Genomic DNA, 17895 nt, shown 5'->3' on the forward strand with positions numbered 1-17895 from the left:
TTCCTCCCTGTGCGACCCCCGTATTCCCCCGCACCCACAATTCATGCCAGCCGCGACTGCTCTGCCCTTCTATAATAAATTGAGTCAAATGTGCAGCAAGTCGTTTTGCCCTCAATGGTATGCCATACATAAGGTGGGCATGTTACAGCATCCATAATGTGGCGTTAAGCTCGATTTTTCTATTCTATTGTGGATTCTTTTTTGTGTGGTGTTTTCACTTGTATATTGTTTGAAGTGTTTCACAAATTCTTTACACATTGCCTCCTAAGTGAGTCATCATTTAATGAAAACCATTTATTTTTCTTGACGAGACAGTAAATTATCAGAATATTTTGAGGCCTAGTGGTGAAAAAACAATAGAAATGGCAGCTTTCCACAAAAATAGACATAATTTTCTATGTAGCACGCTTAATAAAAAAATGCACTTTCTCTAACCACTAAATGGGCACACATTTCCTAAATCAATCAATCAATCAATCAATCAATCAATCAATCATATCATTTGTAAAGCGCACTACTCACCCGTGAGGGTCCCAAGGCGTTGGGGTGGGGAATGCTGCTACTGCTCGAAAAGCCAGGTCTTGAGGAGTTTTCTGAAGGTCAGCAGGTCTTGGGTCTGCCGTAGGTGGATGGGGAGGGTGTTCCAGGTCTTGGTGGCAAGGTGGGCGAACGATCTGCCCCCTGAGGTCGCTCTTCGGAAGCGGGGGACTGTAGCGAGGGCAGTGGAGCGGTGGAGCGGAGCTGGTGGGTGGGGGTGTAGAAGCTGAGTCGTCTGTTGAGGTAGGTTGGTCCGAGTGCCTTGTGTGCGTGGGTGAGAAGCTTGAAGGTTATCCTCTTGTTGACCGGGAGCCAGTGCAGGTCTCTCAGGTGGGGTGTGATGTGGCTGCGGCGAGGGATGTCGAGGATCAGGCGTGCAGAGGCGTTCTGGATGCGTTGCAGCCGTCTCAGGAGATTGGCCGAGGCTTCTGCATAGAGGGCGTTTCCATAGTCCAACCTGCTGCTGACAAGGGCCTGGGTGACTGTTCTTCTCGTTTCAGTGGGGATCCACTTGTAGATCCTACGGAGCATACGGAGGGTATTGAAGCAGGAGGAGGAGACGGCGTTTACCTGTTTAGTCATGGAGAGGGTGGAGTCGAGGATGACCCCTAGGTTGCGTGCGTGTTCGGTGGGTGTTGGAGCGGTTCCCGGTGCGGTCGGCCACCAGGAGTCGTCCCAGGCCAAAGGGTTGGATCCGAGGATGAGGTCCTCCGTCTTGTCCAAGTTCAGCTTCAGTCGGCTGTTCCTCATCCATTCAGCAACGGCCTTCATTCCTTCGTAAAGGTTGGTTTTGGCAGTTTGGGGGTCCTTGGTGAAGGAGAGTATCAGCTGGGTGTCATCGGCGTAGGAGAGGATGTTGAGGTTGTGCCGATGGGTGAAGTGGGTGAGCGGAGCCATGTAGATGTTAAACAGAGTTGGCTGAGGGATGAGCCCTGGGGTATGCCGCAGATGAACTCGGTGGCTTCGGAGCGGAAGGGGGGAAGGCGGACGCTCTGTGTTCTGCCGGAGAGGAAAGAGGTGGTCCATTCCAGGGCCTTCTCTTGGATCCCAGCGTTGTGGAGGCATGTTTGTAGTGTGTGGTGACAGACCGTGTCGAAGGCGGCTGACAGGTCCAGGAGGATGAGGGCCGCCGTTTCTCGGTTGTCCAGCAGGGACTTGATGTCATTGGTGGCGGCGATGAGGGCAGTCTCGGTGCTGTGGTTGCTGCGGAACCCGGACTAGGAAGGGTCCAGGATGTTGTTCTCCTCGAGGTAGCGGGTCAGTTGTTCGTTGACGGTCTTTAAAACACATTTATATATCATTATGAAGCTAAATTTACGTAAAATGTTTCAACTTCCACACTAGTAAAGTGAACTATACATGCCCAGGGTCTGTAAATTAAATGCCACTAGAGGGCCTGCAGCACTGGCTGTGCCACCCACTTAATTAGTTCACTAAACAAGTCTCAGGGCTGTCACTGGAGAGCATGTATGGACAGTTTGACTGCCATGTTGATGTGCCATTTAAAATCCCCCGACAAGCCTTAAACTCCCCTTTTATTTCACATAAGTCACGCATAAGATAGGCCCTAGTTGGCCCATAAGGCAGGGTGTGGTGTAAGTGAAAGGCAGAACATATATTTTTGAATTTTACATGTCCTAGTAGCGAACAAAATCAAAAATCGTTGTTCACTATTCTGAGGCCTACCCCTGTCATAGGGTAACATTAGGAATTCCTTATTATATTTAATGAGTGTAACTTCAGATTGAGAAGGAGTAGAACTGCCATGTTGGTATCTATGGACTTGGAATAATAAACGTTCTGTAATGGGAATGTTGGATCTAATATTATAATTTAAAAAAATTATGCTTTTAGAAAGTTGGCATTTTTCTGCTCTTAAGCCTTATGTGCCTGCTGCCTTGCTCCAACACACATCTGGGGTGTTGACAGCTGAGCCTGGTGCATTCTGTCTAGACAGTTACACACAAAGGGAGCTTTGATGGGCCATTCACGTTCCGATGGGTCTTCCTGGGGCAAGATGGAAAGGAGGAGCCAACACTTACACCTGAAAGGGTTGTGTCCTGCTCACACAAAAATGATTATTTAACCCCCTACAGGGTGTCTGGATTCGAGACAGGAATGGAGGACCTCTGTGCACTTCAAAGCCCCTCTTTGAATTCTCCCCACTTCAAAGGCGCCATTGGGTATAAGAACTGGAATTCTGACCCTACCAACTCAGTAACACTTCTGGACCTCTGAATACTCTGCCAGAAAGAAGAACTGCTGTGCTGCTGGAGGATTACAACTCTGCTGGAGTGCTGTCCTGGAAGAACTGCTTTTCTGCTTTGCTGACCTGCCTGCTGCCCTCTCTGTCTGGGTGTGAGGGGCTGGATTTATAGCACTCATAGTGTGCCTGCCTCCTGTCTTGATGTCTTGGTGGCATCAAAGACTTCACTCCATTTCTCCAACCAACACCTGGACTCTGCCATCTGTGAGACCCACCCTGCCAAGTGGTGCCAATGCATTCCTGGGCCTTTGGAAGTGGGTTTCGTGTCCTGCAGCATCAAAATCCACACATTGTTGTCTCTGTGCCGGTCAGAACCAACGCATAACCTTCAACGCTAACACATCACTGATTTAAGGACCTCACAGCACCAGCTATGCAGCTCTACGACAACACATCACCTTCACTGCAAGGGGTTCGGCAAAAATGCATCCCCAAGCTGCATGACTCAGAACCTAGGCATCACCTACATTCCTATGGATTAATGCTGATGCATTGCCTCTGACTGCTTCTCACATCTTGGTTCTTGTCGTCAACACATCCTCCATGAAGGTATTGCTTGCAGTGGGCTTCTGTATTCGCCCAGCGCTCCATCACGGTTGGCCTAACTTTTGAGATTTGACCCAGTCCAGTGTGACCTGATAGCCCCAGTTGGCACTTTAAGCTTTTAAGCACTATACTGCATTTAATCTTTGCAAATTAATATCTCCTGTTCTACTTATTGCATTTTTGTTATTTTTATCATGTTTTGTTCATTAAATTAAGCTCTATTGTTTAATGTGGTGTGGACTTTTTATGTGTGGTGTTTTCACTTTTCTACTGTTTTAACTGTACAAATACTTTACACATTGCCTCTCAAGTTAACGTTACTGCCCTGTGGCAAGCTACCAGAGGGTGAGCACAGGGTAATTTAGGGCGTGTAACTGACTTACCCGGACTAGGAGTGTGGGCCCTACTTGGACAGGGTGCATACCTCTGCCAACCAAAGACCCTATTTCTAACAATAACTTTAAAATCTGACTGTCTCTTTCAGTACTCTGTTGGTGGTGTATCACCCTCCAAATACCTATTATTGGAACAGACGTCTTTGGTATGGTTTGCCCCCAACTTTTTGCCTTCAATGCTCTTGTTTTTACTGATTCCATTTTTGCTGACCTTAGGACTTTGCACATTTTACCATTACTAACCAGCGCTAAAGTGATTATGCACTCTCCTTTAAGTATGGTAAAACTGGCTTTCATCCAATTGGCACATTTAATTTATTGTACGTCCATAGTAAAGTGGTACTGCATGTACCCAGGGCCTGTAAATTAAATGCTACTAGTGGTCCTGCAGCACTGATTGTGCCAGTCACTTAAGTAGCTTTTGAAAACATGTCTTGGGCGTGTCTTTGTAGCCTGCGTGTCATTGTTCAGGTCTCACTTTCCACCAGCAGCTGAAAGCAGTAAGTGATGTCAGTCTGCATGTAGATAATCCAACGGATAGTAGTGTTGAGGAGTATCATCGGGTTGTGACTTATTTGGTGCTTATTCATCAGGGTCAGTTTACCACTAGTATTGCTGAGCATGCTTTATACCCCCTTTTTGTACAAATTTCATCCGGCAAGTGGTACTGAAATTGTTCCTTTGGTGTGAACCAATCACATCTTGATTTCTTCCTCTGTCATCATTATGATGCAATGATCCCTCCCACCAACTATGGGGCAAGCTCAAATTGCCTTGCCTTCGTTGTCACCAAGTTTGTGCTCTGTCATGCCGTCATCGGATCTAAAATCAGCAGTTAACTTGTCCCCTCAAAGACTCACCAGCAGTCTATTCACCTAATTTAGTTTTGTTTTTGTGATTCTCTCCTGCAGGGTAACGTTCATACTAGACATCGTGAATGCCACCATCAGAAGGAAGACTTTTTCCTTGTCAAAGAAAGCATATAAATAGGGAATTGTAAAATTTAGATACATATGCTTGTGTTTTGCCAATGTTCAAAACGCTCACAAAAACAGTTCTGTTGTTATCTTGTTTTTGAACAATCACTGTGTGGTCAGGATGGCCAAACCATCCTAGGATTTGTGTGGCTTTGTGTGGTAATTTGTCATCTACCTTCAGCTCAAAACATCAGGGGATCTACAGAGGCATAACTCATGCCCATATGTCAGTTCAGCCATAACAATAAGCGCTTCTCCCTCACCCAAAAGAGAGTGCTCGAGAGACTTATACTGAACAATAAATCAGGTCAATCTGTGTTTCCTGCCCTGCTTCCAAAGGACATTTCTAGTTCTCGTTCTCAAGGTGAAGAGAACACTCCTCATTATGGGACAGATGTACGACCCATTTTTACATGCACAAACGGGTTAGAGACCCATTTGTGCATGCAAAAACTAAAAGGGCCATGTACAAACCCTATTTATCGAGTCGTAATTGATTTGTGACTTGCTAAATAGGATTTGCAACTCACAATTAGGCAGGGGCATTTCAATGGTGTCCCTTCCTAATTGCGGCTCACTGCCCTATCTAAGAATGTTTTGCAGTTTCAAAACAGTCACAATTTACTGCCCTCTTCTAGAGGGTGCTAATGCACTTGCGAATGGGATGGGGTACCCTGGGAACCCCATTTTCCTTTGCAAATGCAGGGGAAAATATTTTTATGGGGTAGGCAGTGGTCCCAGGGACCACTGCCTGCCCTTAAAAAACATTTAAATATTTTTTTTTGCTGCTCGTTTTCCTTCATTTAAGGGAAACGTACTGCATAAAAAAACTGCTTTATTGAAAAGTAGTCCCAGACATGGAGGTCTTCTGAGACCAGCAGGCCACCATACCTGGGACGGCCAGCTGTTCCCAATGGGGTCTCAAATTGTGAGTGCCTCACGAAGATTGATGAGGCATACAATTTGCGATCCCATTGGGAGTCGCAAACAGTGTCTCCGACACTGTTGTACATGGCATTTAGCGACTCGCAAATTGCGATTCGCTAAATTCCCCAGTCGTACATCTGGCCTCTTGTCATTGCTGATAGAATGATGTCCCTTGTCAAATTGTCCTTATAAGAGGGGTTGTGGTTTGAAGAATGGGGGATACCCCCTCTGCTAAAAATAAAAAACATTTTAAACCCACTGGATGTGGTAAACTATCACTAAATCACTTGATTCCTGGCTTTAGGGAAGACACAACAAAGGCCTGTTGTCTGCTGTTATGGAATTCTGAGCGTATCTGATGAGAAGCCACGTTGGTGCTCTAGACTGGTGAAAAGGGCAAGTTCAAGTGCAGTGAAAGCGAGGGAGGTAAGGGGCTGAGAATACCAACCTGCTGACCCTGGCCCTCGTGGTGCTGCTGCTAGCCTCTGGACAAGGAATACAAAAAGCATAATGAATGGAATGTTTGAGTTACTGGTGACTACTAGGGCCGTATTCCGTCCATCATGATCTTGAATCCTCTTTCCCACACCATGGTACAATGGATTATTTTGGGACTCTGGGGTTTGCCTACCTAATACAAACTGGAAGAAACCCTTTTTTATCTTCCAGGCCGTTTTTCTACCTCATGTTCGGCCCTCAGAAATGACTATATCCTGCGGGGTTGTTCAAGAATCTTCTCTCAGCCTCACACTTCTTTATATGTGTATCCACCCTGACCGAACTGAAGAGATCTTTTGGCAGTTACATTTTTTCCTATGCTCACAACATTCAAATTATTCTTTCATTTTCAGACACTGAAACTAACCTTTTCCCTTGCATGTCAGGCATTTTCATGTTGGGTGAAGGCAAATTGCCTTAAACTGAATGGGTACAAGGCAAAGGTTCTTTACGGTTAATATATTTCCAACTGGTCATCAGCCAGATGGCCACCAGACCTAGGTGGACCTAGGTGGAGGTCTCTTCATAACTGAATAGGTTGTTAAAGTCACTACTAGCTGTTTCTCGATTCTTAGAATGCTTTGCAAAACCTTGATTTGGCTGCCTTCCTCTTCCAGGAAGTGTGTTATTCATGGTTTGATCACTTCCCATCTGGACGACTACGATTCTCTTTATTGTGGCATCCCAGAATAAGGAATCCAGAAACTCCAATTTATACAGAACCAGCTTACCCGTCGCGTTCTCCGAAGAAAGGAAATTCAAGGAAACTCGTTATGATAACATTCAATTTACATTGTGTCATTTTTATTGAAATGTATTCATTTTAATATGGAAAACATTTCAAAGTGTCGTTTTAATTCTATTTATTTATTCGAGTGCTTGTGGATACACGATTTTTAGTTTTTCCGTTCGCTGCGTACATCAGTATTCGAAAGATTATGAGGGCCCTGGGGGGCCGATATTTTAAAAAAAATTATGCCAGAAACCTTTGCGGGAGTGTACTCACCAACTTCCCAAAGTTTCATGTCGATTTTTTGTTTTTCCGTCTTGTGCGTACATCAGTATTCGAAAGATTATGAGGGCCCTGGGGGGCCGATATTTAAAAAAAAAATGCCAGAAACCTTCGCGGGAGTGTGCTCAACAACTTTGGACCACAGAATGATGCTGGAGGCTCAGCTGTGAAAGGTAGTTGGAAACTACTCCTGTCAACTATTTAAACAAAAATTGCTTCAACCGCTACTATCCTATGTTCAACGCAAGATTAGACTGTTGAAACAGGCTGTGATCTTGGTTCGCACAACCACTAGTGCTCAGTTACAAAGGGATACAAATACAGTCGGTAAGCACATACACGGGCTGAAGAGGTAAGGCCACATCTTGTAGACCAGGATTGCATGCAATGGCTCCTTGTGAAGTAACAGATATCAACTAAACTGGGTTGTTAGATGTGCAAGTGCTAAATAATGCATGGCACTCTGTAACCTCTGTATAAAGCCTGTCAATAATTTCCTCATAAAAGGCGACTTGTGATGCACCCAGTCACTAATTATAAAGTAAAGGCATCAGACGCAACTACTATAAGTTATTGCAGCCGAGTTCTGGTGTCAAGATGCCTGCTGCCAGAGTTAGAAGCTGAGTGAAAGGCAGATCAGGTGACGGAGCATTATTGAATCAGCTGTTTCAAACAATGAAAAAGGAACATTGCTTTTCTTTCCTCTACTATACTTTTGAGCTTACAAGGACAAGCAGCAAGAAAATGTTTATTATGTGCACTCATTAGCTAGTTAAGGAAAAGCTACACTCTTTCTGAATGCTTGCGCACATTCCCAGCTATTGCAGCTTTTATAGCTTGTTAAAAACTGACTTGTATTGAGCTGTTTCTAACAGCTGGTTGCAACAATTATCTAACAGATTTTTGATGGGTTTAACTTTAAACAAGAAGTTTTAATTTTATAGTTCATGTTTGCAAAACGGCTTGCTCTTTCATATAAAAAAGCTACGCACCAGCGTTTTAAGTAGTTTGTGGGAAAGTGATGGTGCCATGATTTATATGGGATAAAGTACACCGTGGCATACATTATAAGGATAGTGCATATCACCTCGGAGTTTCAACATATTTTTATAATGTACAGCAGGGGTACTGCATCCTATATATCAACTTGGGACCAGATTAACTGAACAATTACACCTCATCATACACTTTATTCTGGGCTTTAAAGAGCAAGTCAAAACCACACACAGCCTCATTCCCCTATTATGGAACTCCTTCGCGACTTGCCATTTCCTTACAATGTATGGCAGGGGGTACTTTATCCCATATATCAACATGGACCAGTTTACCTGGACAATTGTACCACACCATACTCTATCCTGAGCTTTAAAGAGCAAGCCAAATCCACAGATGGTTGGTTATCCCACATGACAAACTGAAGACAAAGAGGCCAAGTTAGGGCTGCTTTTGTGACTGGACACAATTTGTGGATGCAGTGACTCAATAGCTTAAAATGTCATCCACTTAAATGAACTTTTAAACAGAACTAAAAATATACCTTTTCTAGATCTAACATAAGGGATGAACGAAGACACTTTTACTTAAGGTACTGTTTGCCTTACAAATGACGTTATGCATTTATTATGTGGAACATTTTGAGAAGAGAACCATATTCTAACCCTTGGCCAGTCCTTGAAATGCACTCTAAATATACAAGAACCACAGGTTGTGATATTCCAGTTGTGGGCAGCTAGGTGTGTAGTGGAAAAATGACCACTCATGTACCTCAAGGCAGAGACAATATTGGAACTGCGTGAACTACTCACATCTGACATCATCAATCCGCTTTTAATCTTCTGCCACACAAAGTACATGTTAATATTATGAGCAGCGTACGCTTGATTGACAGTTGAGCAACCACTCTGGTTGGTGCTCACCAGTTATTTGGAATCCAGTCCCAATCACGTTGTGAATCATGAAGGGGATCACTGCCGTATTGTAAACCCATTCTGTCCAGCCCTCTAACCAACTGCTTCATCAGCTGATAGAACATGTGCTAGAAGCCTCCCCAGCTCAGTGGTGGGCTTCCCTGCAGAGGGGTATCTCAGTCTCTCATGTTTGAGCAAGCACTCCGATACCCTTCCTGCCAGTGGCCTGGCTATGCTAATCCGCCTCTTTCACACTAAGAGATAGATGCTGCTTCCATTTTATTTGACGATATGTGCGTACTGTCCAATGAACCATGCTACTTCTGTGTTGTACTCTGGGGTGCATTATTGTGAATATGTGCTTGAGCTCAAGTGTCCTCTGAAATGTGTGGTGAATGAACTGAGTCTGGCTTAGGCTCTCTTCCTAGCGAGCTTCTCCAACCTTGGGAAGAAGTGGCCTTGTTTCATTGTTCCTGAGCACTTGGCGCGTCTCTTTCTTTTCAATGCGCAGGGTATTTTGTATTGTCACCATGTTCACCTTTACATGAATCGATTCCATATAATTTCTGATAGCAGATCTTTTCATAGGATGCACTGAACAATGTGAATTCCTTTGCTGCGTGCTCGCATTGTACTGCGCTCCTTCCATTTGATGCCTAGTGTCTTGTATGTTTTGATCCCCTGCATAACTGCCTCTTTTCCCACTGATTTAGAACAGAACAGGTCTGTGATTCCGTAGAACGCAGTGGGCTTTGTTAGTAATCTGATATGCAGTGCAGCCACACCTCCAAGAAGCAAGGTGCATCGAGTGCCACTCCATCTATTGGGTACACTGTACATTATTGCAAAACCTCTTACCGAAAATGATTTTTTTTGTTGAATGTGCTTCTTCCACTTAATGTACTGTGGTATTTTTTATGGAAGGTGATGGCCAATACCTTTTGATTTTAAATACAATTATGGACTTTTATACTTATTTATAGAGACTTTCAGCTAGCCTCCACATCCATTGATTGTTGTTGAGTCATACACATATTTCAGCCGCTCACTATTGCAAAGAGCATGAGACAGCAGGTCTGCCTTTTCAGTTTCAGCCGTTGGCTAAATTCACAGTGATTGATAGCATTCTGCTCTTTCACACAGAGCACATCCACACATATATCAGTTCCCTTCATTACCGGGGATTGCTACTGTAATATGTACATTTGAGAATAATAAATATATATGTTTTTCTTTTTTTAATATTGGTAAGCGCCCACCAGCTCCCCAAAATAATCTTTTATAAAAATAAGTAAAAATCAAAAAGAAGCATTATCAAAGTTGAAAGCCTGGCAACGAACGTCAGACCAGCTAGTATTGTTAATGTTTGCAATGATGAGTGTCGGCCGGCACAGATTGGGGTGATGGAGGGCAGGGGTTCAACTTATCACTGCGTCTCTCCTCCACATCAGACTCGGCTACAGGAAGCAGGAAGCAGGAAGCATCCATGAAGCACCCAGGCTCCCCTGACCAATCACAGTTTTTGGTCTGCAAGCTATGGTTCAGCGCTCAGATGGGTACTGGAGGCCTGGGCATGTTCTCCACCCAGGCTGTAATGCAGCCTGCGTGTAGAACATGCAAAGTGAGCAAGGCTATTTGGCCTGCCCGAAAGGGCCTGCCAAACATAACACACACTTGGAGTGGACAAACCAATCCTTCCCTAAAACGCGTTAGCGTGCGAAACAAGATGGCCGCCACCTGCTGAGCCCCGCTCGATTTGCCCAGTTTTTGGCCAAATAACAATGATTCTTTTGTCAAATTCTTCCAAATAATGAGGTCGCTGTATTATTGATGTGCAGTGAAGCTTTTCCAGGTCTTTTCTTCGGTGGCAGTGGCATGTTATCCCTTCCTGCTTCGGCTCCCAGCCCTGCTTTGAGGTAATGCCCGGCTTCTCTGTCAGGGGGGCGGTGTAAGTGCTTAGGAGAGGGCCTGGCTTTGACCTAACCATTTCCACAGTCAGTTTTAGCTGCTGCGCATTTCATTTTTTGTCAAGCTTTTCTCAGCAATTATCACTCTAATTTATTATATTTTTCTTTTTTTCTCCTAATTTTATATTCATTGCAAGTTCATTTATTTAAACAAAAGCATGGATCATAAGATTGTGCAAAATTGTGCAAAACACCTTATAACAAAAGTAAGCAACAGGTTTCACCTCCTCCTGTTAAATCTAAAGTGGTTGAGTCAAGTGAACCTACTTTATTATTGATTCTTGACAAGATTCAAGCTCTTCATGTCAACACAGACTCAATTGCGACAGATTAAACATTTGCGCAAAAACATGGCTAGTATTTCAATGAACATTTCTGATAATTCAATTAAAATAAATGTCAATAACGTTAAAATCAATGCTTTTTCTCCACTTGTGGCAAAAATCTCTCCTATATCTGCTCACCTTCGGGATACGGAAAATCGTAATAGAAAATAAAATGTATGCCAGAGGATGTTGAAGGTTCCAATTGCAGATTATAGTTGGAGAATCTGATTCCTGGTCTTCTAAACATCACATTTCCAGAAAAATTTGAAATTGATAAGGCGCTTAGGATTCCATCACATCATAATCCACTCCAAAAAAAACCTCGACAAATGATTTTTTAAGTTCTTTGCCACCATCATTTGGTTTTGATAAGAAAAGCTGCACAAGAAATTCCTTCTTTGATGGTCAATGGAAATAAAATTTGTATTCACCAAGACTTTGCTAAAGAAACTGTGTCTATTCACAAGGAATTTACTGCTCTTTATCCTCAGCTCAGAAGTCTTGGATTTAAATATGGTCTCTTTGACCCATCAACAAATGCGCATATGGAAAGATACTTTCTCTAAATCCTTCCAACGACCTGAAGAGTTAAAATTGTTCCTGGATCAGCACTCACAGCATTCAATGGATACTCATGATTCTGCTACCTGAACATCAGTTTTATGAATTTTCCTGACAACTTTTATCGTTATATTTCCAGGGGGCTCCAACGGTTTCGGTCAAGCTTGTAAAGTGTGTGTACGTTTCATGCCTGTTATTAATGTTTAGTGTTTGTCATTTTTTCAATGTTTTATTTGTTTTCTTTCTCTTTCCCCTCTCTCCTTTCATCGTGTGTTTTGGAGTTACTATTTTTCTCTCTATATATACATCTTTGTCTCTTCTTCTTGACCTTGTTTTTCACTATGGCTGGCATTCATAATATTAAGATAATGTCTTTAAATGTTAAGGGGATACGTCATCCTGTTAAACGTACGAAAATTTTAGACAATTTGGGTAGTTGTAAAGTGGATATTTGCTTTATACAACAAACTCATATAGATGACACCATTTTGGAGTATATGAAAAATAAAATGGTTGCAGTATTGTTTCATCTCCTGCAAATGGCAAGAAAAATGGTGTTGCTATTTTTTTTGCAAAAAGATTACATTGTCAAATCCTGAGTACATTTTCAGAGTCAGATGGAAGATATGTTGTTGCTAAAATTAAAGTTCATGAATTGGTTATGTTTTTATTAAACGTTTATGATCCTACTGCTGATGATCCTCACTTTTGATCTATCTTGGCGACTTAAGTTCTCAAATTAGATAAAGTTCCTCTTATAGTTGGTGGAGATTTTAATGTTATATCAGACCCCTTATGAGATAGATTATCTCTTACTACATTTCGACCTCCTAAAGTTTTTTTTGCTTTTAAACATTTCTTCAAACTACAAAGCTAGTTAACATTTAGAGATAACATTTTTCCACAGAAAAAATGTTTACATTATTTTCTAACCCACATAATTCTCATTCTAGGCTTGATTATCTATTAATTTCCAGGCAACTAATTAACTCCGTGGCCACTCCTAATATTGGTAATATTGATATTTCGGATCATGCCATAATTTCTTTTATTTTGAAATTGAACTCTAATGTTGAAACGCAATCTAGAATGAATACTAGTATTTTTCTTAATGAACAAAATAAACCTAAACTTGGAAAACATGGCAGCCGGCTAGTTGCGGGCTGCGGGTGCTGTTTGTGATGGGCGGTGTGTAGGAGGTTTGCATGTACCGTATGGATTCTGGAGGGAGGCATGAGGCGGAAAGGCTCGAGCGCTGACTTTCACACCCCTCGTAGTCGGCAGAGTTGTTTTGGAGCAGTTAGTTTGTTAACAGCAGTCAGCGAACAACGAGCTGCGTGGGCCGTGTATGGCGGGCTCAGCTGTTCGCAACTTGGCATTACAGGCGGAGGCGGAGTTGGAGTCAGCAGTGCAAGTGGAGCTCAGTTGGGACAGAGCTGTGCTGGAGGTGGGCAAGGGTCGCCGAGCAGTAGCCAGAATTCTTTTTCGAGGGAGAGGCCGGGTGGATGGCAGGCAGGTGGACAGATTGAGTGAGAGAATCACAGGCGATCAGTTTTCATCAAAAGTACCTGTCAGTCGAATACCGCCGAGGTGCTCAGAAATAGTGCTGGAGAAAGGAGTGCACAGACAAAACAATACAACAACCAGATAAATCAAAAAATGAATTGACCATCAACATTTGCTGATTGAAGTCCTATCAGACCAACCAAACAAGGCGGGGCCTCATCATGTAGGACACTCAGGCCATGGTCAGTCTACAGACGCCCAGATGTAAATTGGCGATGTATGACTGAGTAATGGTCTGGACACCACAAAAGTTAATATGGAAATGGTACTGATAGGTGCAGTGCAAACAAAAAATACATAAGTATAGTGCAGTGGCTAAAATGGCTGTCGAGGCAAACAAAGACCTTTATTAGTGCTTTCCTGGACGTCAGATTAAAAATAGTGTTATGACAGCGTAAAATAATCACTGTCCTGCTCGCTTGGTGGAAAACAAAAATAAGGCCAACATGTTTCTGCCGTACTGTGTCAGTACACCGGCATTCGTCAGGGCCGAACTCTCAACTGCTACTGCAGATCACACTACCTAATGTGTAGAAAAAATCATAAATATAGATAAACTAAGAGTGGTCGGACACGACCATCCTACCGCATCTTCTCAATCTTGGCAATGGATGCGAATGGTCTTCCCTATAGTGAAGAAGTGAAAGAAATACAAACGTCAATTGTATGAACACGTGGTACCTATCAGCTCACAGGCGATCTAGGTTAATCACATATGTCCTAAGTACCACGTATTAATCCAGTGCATCTCCAGCAATCATTCCAGCAACCTACGACAGACCAAGCATAAACTTATGATGATCATTCTAGTGGCGCGCAAACTACGTCACCACAAGTTACTACAGTGTAGAATTACATAATAGGTGAAAAAATTATTAAGCACTTACCCATCAGCTTGTGGGAAGTAAGCCTCACCTCACCCGGCAACTGCTCGGACAAATAAGGCCCCGCTCTAGACGTGTAAAAAGAGACAGTTCCTAGATAAGATCACTGTCAATGTTTTAGTACACTGTACTGTCTAACTAACCCAATAATTTTCCGAATTGTCCACAAATGGAATCCCGCCATGCGAGAGAAAGATGGCCACGTTTAGATGAGTTATTTAGGACAAAGTCCCAATGAATCTAGCCACATATCTAGTGACTATAGACACAATCCTTAGTTAAACACATACACTTACAGAGTGTATAAACCCTATAAATATAGATATGGTTGGGCTGTAGATATAGCAATAACAGCCAGGTATACCTCCACTAAGGGATGTGCAACCTCAAGGATATATATATCGTTTTGGTGTGTAATACAAACGAAAACAAAGAGAGAATAAGTAAGCAGTATAGCTCCTCACCCCTTAAAGTATATCTGAAGTCAAGCCGTGCACAAGCCCAGATAGCCAAACTGAGCGGAGTTTGCTAAAAATGCCCATTAGGTCACACGCACCCACTCACAACTAACCTGTCCGTCGGTACCTCAGGCGGGTTCACGAGCCGAAGGGGAGGCACCGACGGACAGTTCCAGGCCAGTATATATACTGGTGCTAAACGGTGTAATGCAGGGCAGCTGGACCGCGTCCCGCTGCAAACGCGCCTGTGTATTGACGAGACACTACCCTGCGCATGCGCGTCTCTGCAGCCGGTAGTGGCGCGCATGCGTGGAAGCCTCAGTGATTACCGCCTCCCGCGCCACTACCCCTGCCGCGCACCGTCTCAGTGCCGCGCATGCTCACATCATCATAACTCAGAAAGCTGTGTGAAGCCACCAATTCACCGCGCATCCAGGGCGCACATTAGCCAATCAAGCGAGCGCGACCTGGCAGAGGCAGTTCACATCATGATGTAATAAGGGCAAAAACTCACCCCCGGTGTACCGTCCTCAACTCAGAGGACCAACTTGGTTATCCATTACTCACAGAGAATCGAAACCAGGAGGAAGAGAAGCTAAATGTCCTGAGTCAGTCGTTTCTAGTGCTACAGTGTGATTGTTCAATGTGTAGTATACCCAAGCTTAAGTAAGTAACTAGGTATGCACAATCTACGTGTCTAGGTCCATATGTCTCATCATTACTAGAAACACCCCCATAAGTTAGTGGGGACCTATAATGAGCAGAGTTCCACCAGGCAGACCTACTCGCCAATAGACGACTAGACAGAGGAGCCTACCTAGGAGAGAGCTGATGGCCAAACTCATCAAAGAAGAGGGGGGGGGGATGGGGGGGGATGGTGTAGTGATTGTGTGCCCCAGGAAAGGAGTCTATATAAATCTATTTGACCATAGAGAAATGCGATCCACTATACACCCCATAGGTGCTGACAAACCCATACATGAGTCCCCAATACTAGCGGGGGCAGTTACCAATTGGCAGGTAGACCATTGGGACTAAGGTCCCAGTGTTAGAAGGTACCTGCTCAGTTCCCGGGGGGGATAGTTGAGGAGTATCGCAATGGCAAATTGTGCACAAACAGGTCGTGGGTGCACAGGTGTGTGCTATCAGATGGAGATCCACGGGATGTTGTCATTCAGGCCACTCACGTCCGTTTTCAATTTGAAGATCCAACGCTGCTCTTTAACGAATAAAAAGTGCGAAACATCAGTGGTATGTGGTGGAATATACGGCTGTTCGAGCACTACCCAAAACAACTCCTCGGCCTTGTGTTTAGCCTCTAGGAAATGGTTGGTGAGGCCCGTCGACTGTTTCTTACAGCGGATCGTGCTTTTATGCTCGCTGATTCGAGCCTTGATGGGTCTTGTTGTGTGGCCCACATACTGTTTCTTACATGGACAAGAGATTAAATATATGAGTTTGTCCGAATTGCAATTCGTATGTTTTGTGAGCCTCCACGGTCTCGAGGTCCCGATGTCCACTGTTAGAGTCTTGCGTGTCTGTGGACACGCCGCACAGTTGCCACAGGGATAGTGGCCTTGTACAGGTATGGTGTTCCACAGGGTGTTGGTACTTTGTTGCAGTTCTCTCCGTGGTCGAGTATGGACCAAACTATCTCGGATCGATGGTCCTCTCTTGAATGCAAACAGGGGTCGGGGTATGGTGCCACACCCTGTGTTCAAAATCTTCCAATGTCTGAGTATGGTTTTTATGACTGCATTGGAGGATGTAGTAAAGGTCTGCACCATGGTCATGCAGTCTCTGGTACCCTCAGACCTCCTGTGTTGAAGCAGAGCCTCACGGTTGTTGTTAAAAGCTCTCTTTTGAGCCCTGCGTACTAGATGGTTCGGGTAGTGCCGATCCCTTAGATTGGATGCCAATTCCGCCGCATGGTGTTCATATAGAGGGTTCGAAGAACAATTCCTTCTAACCCTAAGGAATTGGCCAACAGGCAAGTTCTCGCGCAGAGATTGCGGATGGAAGCTCTGAAATGACAGAAGCGAGTTCCGTGCCATGGGTTTTTTGTAGAGTTCACTACGTAAACCTCCCTCGGCTGGAAAGATATGTAGGTCCAGGTAAGCCAATCTGTCTCTGCTGCTCTCCATGGTGAAATTAAGGAACTGATTCCTTGTATTCAACCAGGCGTGAAAAGATACCAAATCGGCAGCAGACCCCTTCCATATGACGAGAATGTCGTCAATATAACGTTTCCACAGTCCTACCTGGTGGAAGAAGGGGTTACTGTGGTTCAGCACATGGTCCTGCTCGAATTGGTGCATGTATAGATTGGCCAGGCTCGGTGCGAAGACACTCCCCATTGACGTGCCTGACACCTGGAGGTAGAGATCGTTCTGGTACTGGAAGAAGTTCTCCATCATGGCGATCCTGGCACACTCCATGATAAAGGAAACCGGTGTTATCGTGTCCAGTTGTTTTGCATCCAGGATGGTTCTGATGCAGTCAAGAGTTTCCTGTTGGGGAATCGACGTATACAGCGACTCGACGTCAAAGCTGACCAGTAGGTCGGTCTCTGCGTCGAACTCTACAGCTGTGAGTAGTCTCAGGACGTCCCCAGTATCCTGTAGGTAGGTAGGAGTCTCTTTCACTATCGGCTTCAGGAAGACATCTACAAAGGTGGAAAGTGGCTCGAGTAGTGAGCCTATCCCCGAGATAATGGGTCGTCCAGGCGGTGGTCTCTGGGTCTTGTGTATCTTAGGTAGACAGTAGAAGTAAGGAGTAACCGGATGTGCTGTTACTAGGTATCTCGCCTCCTGAGGAGTGATCCAACCCTCTGATACTCCTTCTTCTACGAGACTCTTAATGTCATTCGAGACTCTCTGCGTAGGGTCCTGTTGAAGGCGCCTGGTTGAATACAAGGAATCAGTTCCTTAATTTCACCATGGAGAGCAGCAGAGACAGATTGGCTTACCTGGACCTACATATCTTTCCAGCCGAGGGAGGTTTACGTAGTGAACTCTACAAAAAACCCATGGCACGGAACTCGCTTCTGTCATTTCAGAGCTTCCATC

Source organism: Lissotriton helveticus, chromosome 1_1 (genome assembly GCF_964261635.1).
Source record: "Lissotriton helveticus chromosome 1_1, aLisHel1.1, whole genome shotgun sequence".
Classification (NCBI taxonomy): Eukaryota; Metazoa; Chordata; class Amphibia; order Caudata; family Salamandridae; genus Lissotriton; species Lissotriton helveticus.